Source organism: Protopterus annectens, chromosome 2.part1 (genome assembly GCF_019279795.1).
Source record: "Protopterus annectens isolate FY-2018-M chromosome 2.part1, PAN1.0, whole genome shotgun sequence".
NCBI classification, from domain to species: Eukaryota; Metazoa; Chordata; order Ceratodontiformes; family Protopteridae; genus Protopterus; species Protopterus annectens.
This window is the reverse complement of record NC_056729.1, coordinates 610975833-610989314: the sequence shown is the minus strand read 5'-3', so window position 1 is coordinate 610989314 and position 13482 is coordinate 610975833. Positions and strand designations below refer to the sequence as shown.

General features: G+C 38.6%; 1 protein-coding gene across 1 annotated transcript in view; it reads left to right on the top strand.

Moving 5' to 3' along the window:
- LOC122794875 (extracellular calcium-sensing receptor-like) overlaps positions 1-13482 on the top strand; it is a 338203-nt gene that overhangs the window by 104748 nt on the left and 219973 nt on the right. The window lies entirely within an intron of this gene.

Genomic DNA, 13482 nt, shown 5'->3' with positions numbered 1-13482 from the left:
GTGCCACAGTGGAGAGAGTAAATAGCACCAAATTCCTAGGGGTATATATCTCTCAAGACCTAAGTTGGGCCATAAACACTTCCTACCTTATAATGAAAGGCCAATAATGTCTCCACTTCTATAGGAGACTTCTTAAAGCTAACCTCCCCCCTACAGGTCCTACTTAGCTCCTACAGAGCCATGATTGAGAGTGTACTGACAAACAACATCATTGTCTGGTATGGAAATTGCTCTCAAGTTGATCGGAAGGCACTGGATAAGATTATTAAACATGCCACAGAAATCATTGGCTCTAACCTCAATCCTTACAGGACATATATTCAAACAGATGGTAGAGTCTGAAAACTATTGAAGGATATACTTCACCCAGCTTATGGGCTCTTCAAACTCCTGCCAACAAGGAAGCACAACAGAAGCATTAGATGCAGGACATCCAGACTACATTACAGCTTCTTCCCACATGCTATCAGACTGCTGAACTAGAAACCCATAGCCTAACCTGCTAAATGGATAAAACATTATTTATGTGCAGTATGTCATTGTTATTTACATAACTCTCTACATAGCTCCCTTTACACGTCTCTATCTGCACTATGAAAACTGTAAACTGTAAGTTTATGGCATATATTGGTGGTGGGTAAGTTTTTTACTTGTGTGCATCTTTAATTATTTATAGTACTGTTTGTTATATATCCTTATGTTTCTACTAAGTCTGTGCCTGTTGTTGTTACATTTGTTTTAGTTTCTGCTATTAAAAGCTTTCAATTTTTTTTACTGTATTTATTTTTAGTATCTTATTTTGATTTCTATTTTTAGTATCTGTAAATTATTATTAATTTAATCTATCTTCCTTCTGTAAACTGTCATTCTTATGGTATGAGCCTGAGTATTGAAATTTCATGTAGTGATACTTTTTCCTCTGTGTTGATCTGTATAACAATAAAGTTTATTTTGACTTGCCTTTGACTTTGATTTGGTAATTGTATCCTTGACTTATATTGGTCTTTGAAAGTTCGACAGTTGATAGAATCAAACATTTTTTGCATCAGTATTGTTAATGATCTTATGAGGGTTGTGAAGTCTGAAATTAAAATGTGTCTCATTACTTTCTAACTTCTCTCTTTAATGATCGTCCAGTACAAAAGTATGGTGCTAAACTGAGGACATTCGGTGACCATCAATACTTTTGAGAGGTATGAATGTGTGAATCTTTCATCCCTGAGACCTACTACTGGATGATATACACATATAAGACACACAGATCTCTGCTGTCACATGTTAAAGTCATTTCTATACAAATTACTCACCTATTACTTGCTTACATTAACAAGTAACAACATGGAAGGATATGCCATGTATTATTAAACAATACATTCCAGGTTCAACACTTACCTTGTACATCCAGCAATTGCAACAGGTTTAGTTCAAGGTTGACTCTGTCTGATGCTAGCAGTACACAGCCATTGTATCGGTAGGTAAAGGTTGCGAGTGTTGCCTGGCATCAATATTACTATATGTATATTCATAGGAGGTTGGTTTTAGCCTATTAGGTGGTGAGTGAGTGTGCTATGCATTACCTCTTAGCCAATGCGAGGGCATATTGAGTATGCCTATGTCTCCCTACACCCACAGCAACTGCTGGTTCCACCTCTGACTCCTCACCTGCATGTGGCTGTGGTAGCCTTGCCATTGGTGGTAGGATGTGTGCCCTTCCCCTTGTTGATCCTGCTGAAGCTGTTTTCTCAGGATGATGTTGTGTAGCATGGCACAAAGAGTAAATATTTCAGTACATGTATGTGGATTGTACTCCAGGGTTCCCCCAGATGTGTCTAGGCACTGGACCAATGACTTCAGCAGCCCAAACACATGCTCTATGATATTTCTGGTTTGAGTATGCGCCTCATTATGGAATTCCTCAGCCGGTGTGTGTGCATTTCTGATGGGTGTCATCAGCCATTGTTCCAATGCATAACTTGGATCCCCCAGTAAATGACCTTGTGGGATATCCCCCATAGTGAAAAATCTAATGCAGTTGGGAGGTGTGCCAGATATGTGAGTTGTGGTAACTGCCTAGGTTGCTAGCACACACATTCAAGATGATTCCCTTGACATTTACACATGACTTGGCAGTTACCAGAGTGGAAGCCCTTTCTATTCATGTAGAGCTTTCCCTATTCCCCAGGTGGTGCCTTAATGCCTATATGTGTACAATCTATGGCAACCAGTACTTCAAGGTAGTGTGCTACAGGGCGGCACTCCTGCATATTAGTGTCCCTGTCCTCAGGAATATGGGGAAAATATATGTGGTCACTGGCATGTTGTAGCATAGCATTTAGGAACTGATGGAGGGTCCTGGATGCTGATACCTGTGACACCCACAGCATGTCCCCTGTTGGTCTCTGAAAGGTTCTTGTAGCTAAATTCTAAATGGTATACATACCTTTGTTTCCACTAGTATGGGCTCTCGTCACTTTGCCCTGGGTCTGAGTTGAGGACAACAGAGGTTGCAGAGTTCTTGTAGTGTGTCTCTATCCACCCTGTAACACTCTACAATTTCCACATCATGTAGAGTGTGTTAAATTAAATGGGATCTGAAAACTCTTCTCCTTCTTGGCCTTGTTCTATTAGCAGCAGCATCATAGACTTCAGTCTGTTGCACACACACATGAGGCAAAGCAACAGCAGCTCCTAACATTGTTTCTGTGTAAACTCCTTTCCATGGCTGTATTCTAATAGGTTTTGTAATTTCCAGAGAAAACCATTACTGAGTCTACATGGTTGCTGTATAGTTTGTTGGGTAGTTCCTCCATCTTAGATTGGTTGATTATCATACAATTCAGCTGCTTATGCTGTAATTAGCATGCCACAGTGTCTACCTTGTTTGTGCGGTTCTACACATCATGTAGAGCTGCTTACAGAATCTAAAACAGTGCGCTACTTTCTGCATGCCACAGCATGAGGTACACATGGTGTAAACGGATTGTATAGTTTTTACTGAATCTGACTGAAGAGGCATCAGCTTATTGGAGTAGCATAGTTAAAGAGAATATTAATATAATGAGAGAAATGAAAGATGATAGAGAAGAGGTAAGATGATCTCAGGAACAGATTATAAACTTCATAATAAATTATGTAAAGAAAATGTTTCAAGATAGAAAGAAAGTACAATAAAGAGTGACGTTAAAATTAACAGAACAAGAAAAAATAAGAATTGGAAAATGAGATTTCCTCATATGAATTATTTAAGGTACTTGAACAAGTTAATTTACAGTTAGTTTTAGGACCAGATGGAATAGGATACCAATTTTATATGAATTTTATGAATTGACAGAAAAAAACACACTCCTTAAAACTTATGAATGAGTGGTTAAATGAAGATTATATGTATAAAGATTTATGCAGTGGTAAACTTAAATTTGTTTGGCAAAAGGAAGATAAAAATAAAATGGAAAATTGGAGACCTATAGTACTACAATGCAGATTATAAGATTTTTATGAAAATAACTCAGAAGAGAACATAAAGTAAAATTAAACATATAATGGAAGATAGTATATATAGTTTAAAGGGAAAAAGATGTCAAGAAATATTATTAATAGTAAGCAGAATTGTGGAAGATATTATAAACAGGAATGATAAATCCAAGATTGTGATAGGGCATTTAAATAAAGCATTTGATGCAGTGCAACATGAACTTTTGTGGGCAATTATGGAAGAGTATAACATCATTGAGAAAATAAAGAATGTGTGTTGTTCTGCATATAATAAAAAATGGCATACATCTGGGATGTCTTACGAGCAGCATATTGTTTGCATTAATTATGAATATAATAGTCAGAGATGCAAATCTGCATATGGAGGTACTACTTATATTACTAATGAATGGATACAAATTCAGTTATGTTTATTTATGCAGATGATATTATATTGATTACAAGAAACAAAGTTTGGATGCACACCCATGTCCTCCCAACTTTTTAGTTCAAAATTTAGAAACAAAGGCATAGCAATCAGGAACATATTTTAAATCTTTCTCTTATATACTCAGAAAGGTACATTAGCAAGATATTTCTGAAGAACGCAAAACCCAAAACTCTCAGGAGAGACACAAAATTTTACAAAGGAACAGACCTAAATAATTCTCAGTTTACTTTCTCATGAATTCTGGACAAAGCCAAAAATAATTGGGGGTCCCAAAAGGGACACATTTAAAATATTTTTTAAATCTGTTTCTTAGCTAAGTAATCCCAGTGGATAAAGTGAACCTGGTTAGGGTAACCAAGAGTACTGTCTGAGAGCCTTGCTCACAGTCATACTATAAGGAAATGCAGATGAAAGGTTTCAAATCCTGTACTTTTGACTATAGGAAACAATTCACTAACAGCTCAGAGCCTTACATGCCAGATGACTCTCAATTCACTTAAAAGGCTAACAGAACTAAAATAGGTGTTGGATAGACATGCATTTCTTGAACAATGAGAAACTTTACCCCAACCCCTTCTTAAATGAGACATTTCACAAACACACACACGTGCGCGCGCACACACACACACACACACACACACACACACACACACACACACACACACCTGTTAAAATAAAAATTGTACCAGACACAGTTGTTCCTGCTCCCCCAAAAATACTGTTCTTGCTGGTTAAAAGAAATATGTATTCAAAATGCCCGTGCTGCATTCTCAGTGTAAGGAGTGGGGATGATGAAACATGTAACACAGAAGAAGTGTGCCAGCATAAAGGTGATGATGAACAATGTAACACAGAAGAAGTGTGCTAGCATGAGGGTGATGATGAAACGTAATACAGAAGAAGTGTGCTAGCATGAGGGTGATGATGAAACATAATACAGAAGAAGTGTGCTAGCATGAGGGTGATGATGAAACGTAATACAGAAGAAGTGTGCTAGCATGAGGGTGATGATGAAACATGTAATGTGGAAGAATCAGTTTAGAGGTGATTTGTTTAACATACTTGGCTACACAGGGAGGCAGGTTTACTTATGGCTTTGTCCAGATTTCTTGCTCTAAGAGGTTGACAGGTATCAGAGGCACATAATTTCACAGTGGTGATATGTGCCTCCCCTACTCCTTTTTCTTGGCAATGGATGCAATCAACATCTAATGGTATCTAATCAGTAAAAATTATCAAACATACACAATGTCTGTCTCTTTTGCTGCACTACTTTTTTAAGGTTCTATTTGAGATTTGGGAGCTCTAATGTATTCTCTTGGCTCATTTCAGCTTGACATTTACAAGGAAATGCTCATTCCTTCAATCAATTTCAACTTTTAATGCATTTAGAAAAAAAGGGATGAAAAACATATGTGGGGATTCAATAAACTTGATGTAGACTTCACATAAAGCCTACATGGAGTTTAAGTGTCTGTGCAGTGAACAGCAGCACTAATTACATATTCATGCTATGCACCATGTTTAAATGTAAGCAAGTGTGGTTTCATGGCTGTTAATGTGTTGCTGGCTTAAGAAACTGTATAAAGCAACATGGATTATGAACATGTTTTCAATAGAGCAAACTGGGTTAGCAGGATTGTTTGGAATGCCACAATGATTACTAGAGTTTAACATATAGTAAAGTATATGGTCCAAACAGAGTACACGACAGTGTATACAGTGAAATCCCATTCCAGGTATTCTGTACAAAAATTGTGTAAGCCATCTGTAAGGGTAGATAGACTGCCATTTAAAATAAACAGTTAAGGGATTTGTGTGCATTGAATAGGGACACACAGATGAATTGTAGGAACGACACAGGGAAAGAGGACAGGTGTAACATCCTAATGTACAGCAGATGAGGACATGTCAGTGGAAAACCATTGTAGCAGGGACATTAATCACATTTTAATATGGAACTGTATGGACTGCACAGTGAAAATATATATTATGTGACTGTCACACAAGGTGACACAACAATAGAGAAGATGTCTTTGTGAGATAAGAATCCTGACATGAATAATGCAGAAGACATCTATCAGGGATGTTATATACAAGTGGGGTTGGGTGCATATTGTGAAGCTGTGTGAACTGCTTTGCCTGAATATGAGAGTAATGTCAGCAGAGGTCTCCAACAAGTGGGACACAGTTACAGGCTCATGGACAACAGTAAAAGAAACCCACAGAATCATGGACAATATCAGAATAATGTCACCAGTAATCCCATCTAGATAGTATCTAGATAGGTCTGCACAAACACACTTGTACAACTATTATGACATGTCAGCAATCTATGATGGTAATTAAGCATACTATCCTGATGCTCTAACATCTGCTGGAGGTGTTAGGAAGGACACTACTATACTTGTATGTGACATTAGGATCACTACAGGCTAGTTGACTGGTGTGCATGTAAGACGTATATGGCATAATCCAGATTGTCACTCATGGAATCAATGTCAAACAGCTACGAATGTACTGTGTGCATACCAGAACAGGTATTGCACATGCATCTGGTGAAACACCTTGATGGATGTTCTGCACCATCAGAAAGTAATGTTTATGCAGCAAAAAAAATACCTAGGTATGGCCAATAAGATGTGTGATAGCTCTCTGTGGCAAAGGTGATACACTTCACTTACACGTCACCATGAAGATGAACATGAAGAGGGTGCATTGTATTCAGCTATTGGTGTGATGAAGGCTGTGAAATACAGAGGTTTTATGGCTTTTGATATGGATGTCCTTCACATGCTCAGTAGTTGAGTTACATACAAGGGAGTAGTCAGCACTGAGGCCACATGTTGGTGGACGTCCCACATACCATCTACCCAAGCACACATATCACATACCAGTTGGTCTGCTAATAGGGTGTGATGTCTACATTATCTTGAGTTGTGCATTTGTTTTCATAACATAACAAATCCTCCCATGTTGTTGTTTCATATCATGCATTGTCATGGCTGTGACTGCAATCTTTGGTGTGTGTTGATACTGTCTATATTATACTAATATAATATTTGGAGCCAATGATTGCCCACAGTCTGTTGTCCTTCAGATAGCTGTTTGGACCCAAGATGTGTATGTCATTCGTGATGTCTGCAACTTAAATAATGGACAGGAAAGGGCCTAGCAGACAGCTCTGATGTATTGACCTGATCACTGGACATTTGATATAGGTCACTTTACACATTTCAACATATTTTGATGCCACCTATGTGATCCTCTGGTCTATCCAATTGGTGATATAGGTGTTTATGGCCACATCTGAAAGTGCTGAGTGAATACCTCAGTGTGGATTTGTGTCAAATGCCCTGGCCTGGTCATGTTCCACACAATGATAGTGTTGTCATCATGCATGCCCTCAATGACCTCTTTCAGGACATCTAACAGATGTAACAGACATGGATTTAGCATTAACAACTCACACAGGTCTATTGCACTCAGCCGGGATATTACGGGTTCAGGCGCCTAGGCAGCGAGACATTTCCCTGTGGTACATTTGACTGGGGACACATGGCTGAAGTGACATTCAGCTGCAGAGAAATATGGCTGTTTGCAAATTCCCTGTGGGCAAAGAGAAGCATATACTTGCCATGCCCACAGCTTTAATAACCACATGCACAGGGGGAAAAAAATGTCCATGGTCCCCAAGGGAACATGAGATAGCAGGCAATATGGTAGGCATCAGCAGCAGGCTGGCCAGAGGGCATACCAGTGGCAGTAAAAATGCAGTGCACAATGGGCAGTGCCTTTATAATTGGAGTGTGTGGACCACTATCCCCTTCACAGTGTCTAGGAAACATTACCTAAAACGCATACTGGAGCATAAATGTGACTACAGTAGCCTGCAAGATTTCCTCCATGCTGTAGCACACTTCTACATGTTGTAGTTATATAAGTATGTACTGTACACTGAGCACAGCACTCATTACTTCTTCTGCTGCCATGCATTTGGCTATTAAAGCTGTGAGCATGGCAGTGCGTGCTTCTCTTTGCCCACAGGGAATTTGCAAACAGCCATATTTCTCTGCAGCTGAATGTCACTTCAGCCATGTGTCCCCAGTCAAATGTACCACAGGGAAATGTCTCGCTGCCTAGGCGCCTGAACCTGGATATTACTTGTGTCCATTTAGAAAAGGTTCATGATGACATGTTGGTCTATCTCAAAGATTAGAAGGGTCAGGATTTGTCTGTACATGCATGCATCAGGTGCTGTTCCCCCAACTCTGATGGATGCATGTTGATGTACACCCTTCTATGGGAACATAGTGTGTAGTGTGTGGAATTGTGTATTCAGCCATGTCAGGAAGGTGTATGTACTGAATCATGCTATAGGCGATCTGTAATGTTGTCACAGCCCATTAATTCTGTGTGATAGGCCTGAATGAAGTTAAGACAGTGCATATTGCCTTTCTTGAGCTGGCCTTGGGTTTTTGCACAATCCCCCACTTGTGTATCACTTAGAAAGTCTCCAAGGTGGGGATTAACCCTTACATCACTAGATGGTTAACCAGTTCACTCACCGACAGAGCACATACTGTGAAAGGTGGTGAATCAACCTGTACCAGTAGAGCTGTCACCACTGGCATACCCTAGGGATCTGTGATTGGCCCTTTACTGTTTGGAATCTATTTCTTGACAGTCCACACTAAAGTATATGGCCTTTGGCTTACCAGGTTTGCTGATCCTTGCATATTGGGTGCAATCATTGAGTCCAAAAATGACGATAACATACTACAGTAGGAGCTAACACAGACAAATGATTGGTGCCAAAGCCACACGGTTTAGAAATAAACACAAAAATACATCTTTATTTTGGTCTTCTGCAAAGTTGAATTCCTGCTAATTACAGCATTGACAACACTCCCCCTATGCTGAAACTCAGAGGTGCAAGACCTGGGAACACATATAGATAGCATCCCCAACTTTGACCACCAAGTGTCCACAGTGGTATGGCTACATTGTGCACCTCATAAGTCAAGCTATCATATTCAGATATGAGGATTATATAACAGCACTGAACTCAAACCTCATCAGAACACTAAGACTATAATGCTGCCTTTTGCATGTAGCTTACCAGACACCTGCAGCAGCTGGAGAGACCACAGGGGTTTCTCACCAAGAAAATACAGGGTCTAAAAATCATGCTGGATGTATGTTGATAGACTGAAAGCCTTGTCACTGTAATCTGTTTATTATAAAATGAGGTGACTTGTGCCTGTCTCCAGGCCTGTCTTTGACATTGTCCTGGTGGGAATGCTGTACATCCACAAATCAGCTATAGCTGATGACATCAGCAGAGTTAGGTGAGAGGAAGATGGCCAATAACAGTGTCCCACATTTTGGTGTAAAATGCACACTGTAATGTCAAGCAAGGGCACAAACACGCACATGCAGCCATTGACTGCAGCGGGAATAGAACCATCACCTTTCTAGGTACACCAACTAGAGAACTCTCTATTTAAGGCAAACACCACAGCTCAAGTCTGACCTGAATAGTGTCAGACAACACTTTATAGTTGATAACATCAAAAGTGTCTGATGAGGAGAAAATGCTAGTAGCAGTGTTTCACATGATGATATGAAATGCACTTTGTAATGTTAAGCAAGGGCACAAACACACACATTCCAGTTGACTGCATTGAGAACAGAACCACTATCTATCTAATTACAACAACTAGAGAACACAGTATTTTACGTAAATGCCACAGCTTAAGTGTGACTTTTATAAGGCTACAGGACATCTTATGGTGGATGACATCAGAGCTGGATGTTGGAGAGAAGATGTTGGGAGGCCTACATGAAATGTATATGTAGGTTATGCAAGTCTCAAAATCAAGGGCCCCCACAGGCAGGTGTGAGGGGCTGCACTTGCACCCCCTGGAACTGGCTGGCCAGGAGATTAATTTTCTTTAAATTAAAAAAAATAAATAAAATAAAATTTTATATATATATATATATATATATATATATATATATATATATATATATATATGGTTTACTATCACATATTTGATTGTCATTTAGATGATTGAATATGTGCAAAAATCATTTTTGCGAACTGAGAGTTCGATCACCACAATGTTGAAGATGACATGCGTGAATAGCCACTATTGTCAGCTTCAACATTGCGGTGCAGATCACACTATAGTGGGGATCAGGAAATGTACCCTTACCCTCACTGTAGTGCGAGCTTGGAGTTTGTATATATAAGTAGGGGGTGTGTGGAGGGTGCAGCCCCCCACATGGGGGGTGCAGGGGGGCTTGCCCCCCTGCAAACATTATTGTTAGTTGTGGGTAGATGTGAGAATTTCAACAAAGTTGATATTTGACATTGCTGAAATGTTCCGTTCGATATTTCAGTTGCTCTGTGTTTTGACTTCTGACAATATTTGTCGGAAATCATTGCATTCATCTAAATGACAATTCACAAATATGATAGTAAAGTATATATATATATATATATATATATATATATATATATATATATATATACATATATATATATATATATATATATATATATATATATAGATAGATAGATTTTTTGTAAGGTGTTTTTTCTTTAAGAATGCCCTTTGCATCCAGTCACACAGAACAAACAGGTGTTTGTGACCTGTTTTCTTCTTCTGCTTCTGTGAGACAAATGCTTTATGCCTTTATCTTCTTCGCCCATGTAGAATTTGAATTTCACAAGATGTTTGAACTGCAGTGAGAAGTAGGTGTGTGCATGTGTGTGTGTGTGTGTGTGTGTGTATGTGAAAGAAATAGGTAGGTAGGGATGTGTGGATATAAGAAGTAGGCAGGTAGGTATTGCCGTGTATAGATGTATGTAAGAAGTGTGAGTGGGTGCATGTGTGCAAGTCGATGGTGTATAATGGACTTCTTACATTAAGAATGTAAAAGACTGCTGGAAATGAATGCTGCTAAATGCCATCATAGAGCTAACAAAGTTAACAGTAAGTGCTGACATGATGCTTGAATGCAGTTTAAGTCATTTATATTAAGGATTTTTCAATGAGATTTAGCAGATAGCCTACATTCCAGGTATAAGGAAATTATCATCCACATATCTGTAAAAAATGACTGTTTTATATAAACAGATAAATGCAGAATGTGATAGGTGTTTCATTTTTGAAGTTTGAATTTTATTGATGGCAGAAGCAGACAATACGCCAATCTAATTAGCCCTGTAAGTATATTTAATATTCTATATTCTCTCCACACTTACATTGTCAATGATCCCTTCTCCTGTTGTCCCATGATGCTGTGAATGTATTTCTTTCAACTGGATATTCCCATAGTTCAGTCTATGAGTTTACAACCTCTTTGTGAAAAAAACAGTTTTGGACATCGAGGGACTAGTTGGTCCCTACAATCTGCTGGGTATTCTCACTTCTTCTCCCCATCCTTATTTCTCAGGATGATCGTATCTTTCTGCTGTCATCTTCCAGACTTACATTATGCCCCCATCTCTTCTGATATTTAAAGAATATTTTTCATTATCAAACTGATAATTCTGTTAGTTTCATGGCTTAAGTTTGTGCACTGTATTTAAGAAGCTTCACCACAATATTTGATGAACAGTGAGCAGTGGGTGATGACTGTGTACAAAAGAAAGAGAGCCAGTGTGTATAGGTGTGTGTGTGTGTGTGTGTGTGTGTGTGTGTGTGTGTGTGTGTGTGTGTGTGTGTGTGTGTGTGTGTGCATGTGTGAGTGTGTGTGTAAGAGGGAGGTAGAGGTGTGTGTGTGTGTGTGTGTGTGTGTGTGTGTGTGTGTGTGTGTGTGTGTGTGTGTGTGTGTATACATGTGTGTGTGTGTCTGTGTTTCTGTATAAGTAAGAGGGAGGTAGGAGTGCATGTAAGGGGGGAGTTCATACCTCACAATTATCCACATTATTTTTGAATCATATTTTCGGTCTGTTTCTCATAAAATTGTGTTTTTCTGGCAAATCATTGAGGACTTTGGTCAGAAAATAATGGGAGACATTTGAGCTTTAGACTTCATATCCTTCAGAAAATGCATACTAATGGAAAACTTGTTCTATCCACTTTCTAAAGAGGTAGGGCGATGTATGTTTGTGTCATAGCTCTCAGCTATACAGATTTTCACAGAATGTCCAGATTTTTGCTTTATATTTTTGGTCTGTTCCTCATAAAAATTATTATTTTTTTGACTAATCACTGGAATGAGGTAAGGATTAAAGTTACTAAATGATGATATGCATTTGAGTTTCAGACTACATATATTTCAGAAAATGCATTCTAACATAAATCCTGCTATTCTATCAACTTTCTAAATGTGTCCCCAACATTATAACAGGCTTTGTCCAGATTACTTATGCTAAGAGATTGAGAGGTATGGTGTGTGTGTGTGTGTGTGTGTGTGTGTGTGTGTGTGTGTGTGTGTGTGTGTGTGTGTGTGTGTGTGTGTGTGTGTGTGTGTGTGTGTGTGTGTGTGTGTGTGTGTGTGTGTGTGTGTGTGTGTGTGTGTGTGTGTGTGTGTGTGTGTGTGTGTGTGTGTGTGTGTGTGTGTGTGTGTGTGAGAGGTAGCAGGTGGAATTTATTTTCAAGTGCATTTTAAGGAATTGTGAGCTTCAAGGGAAGAGAAGTCTACTGCTGTTCCTGCTAAGTCTGCTTAAAATGTGGGGGTGAGATGCTACACTCCTGAGTATGTCCTCCTTTGGATGAGATGCCTAATAACTATGAACCTGTTTTTCAGCTTGCTACCCATTCCCTATTTCAATATGTCAGCTTATCATTTTTTTAATGTAACATAGGCAATTTATTCTTCAAGGGCAGCAGGCACTAAATTTGTAGATGAAACACTGAAATATAAAGTTGTTTTCTAGCAACAACCTCTTCATTAGTTTCAGATCTCTTTAATGTGGAATTATTCAGACGACTTTTGCTTCTGCAGAGATTGTACATATTGACTGATATTTCTGGATTGTAATGCCAGATGTTTGAGTGGCCTTTTATGGTTGAAATGTTCTGAATTGGGCATTTTGTCATTATTGGTTCATATGTTTTGTTTCATTGCTTACTGGAAAAATGTTCAAAACTATAAATTTAATACACACTCTAACAAGTGGTGCTGTATTATACAAGGGGTGCAATTCAATTATTATATATTATAATTAATACAGTCAGAAAAGTGAATCAAAGAACTTTTGCATTGTCCTAAAATGTGTTCAAGGGGCCTATGATTTGAAAACAGTCCAAAGGTAAACTTAACCCACCACTGGCCAGATGCTATTCTTTGAATGTGGGTTTCAATGCTGTTTCAGTGAATGTGAGTTTCAAAGGTAGAGAAGTTTTAATTCTAAGTCTGTTTTCTTTGTAAGACTGTTGCTTTGTTTAGCAAAAATATATCAGTGTTTGTGCTATAAAATTTTAAATAAGTTTCAAATTAAATCCAAATATCTGTAATCATTGTAAAAGTAAAGCATAAAACAGTATGCACACTGAGAGTTTTTAACAGTGTTTATGGCAACTGGGGAGAAATAGCCAAGT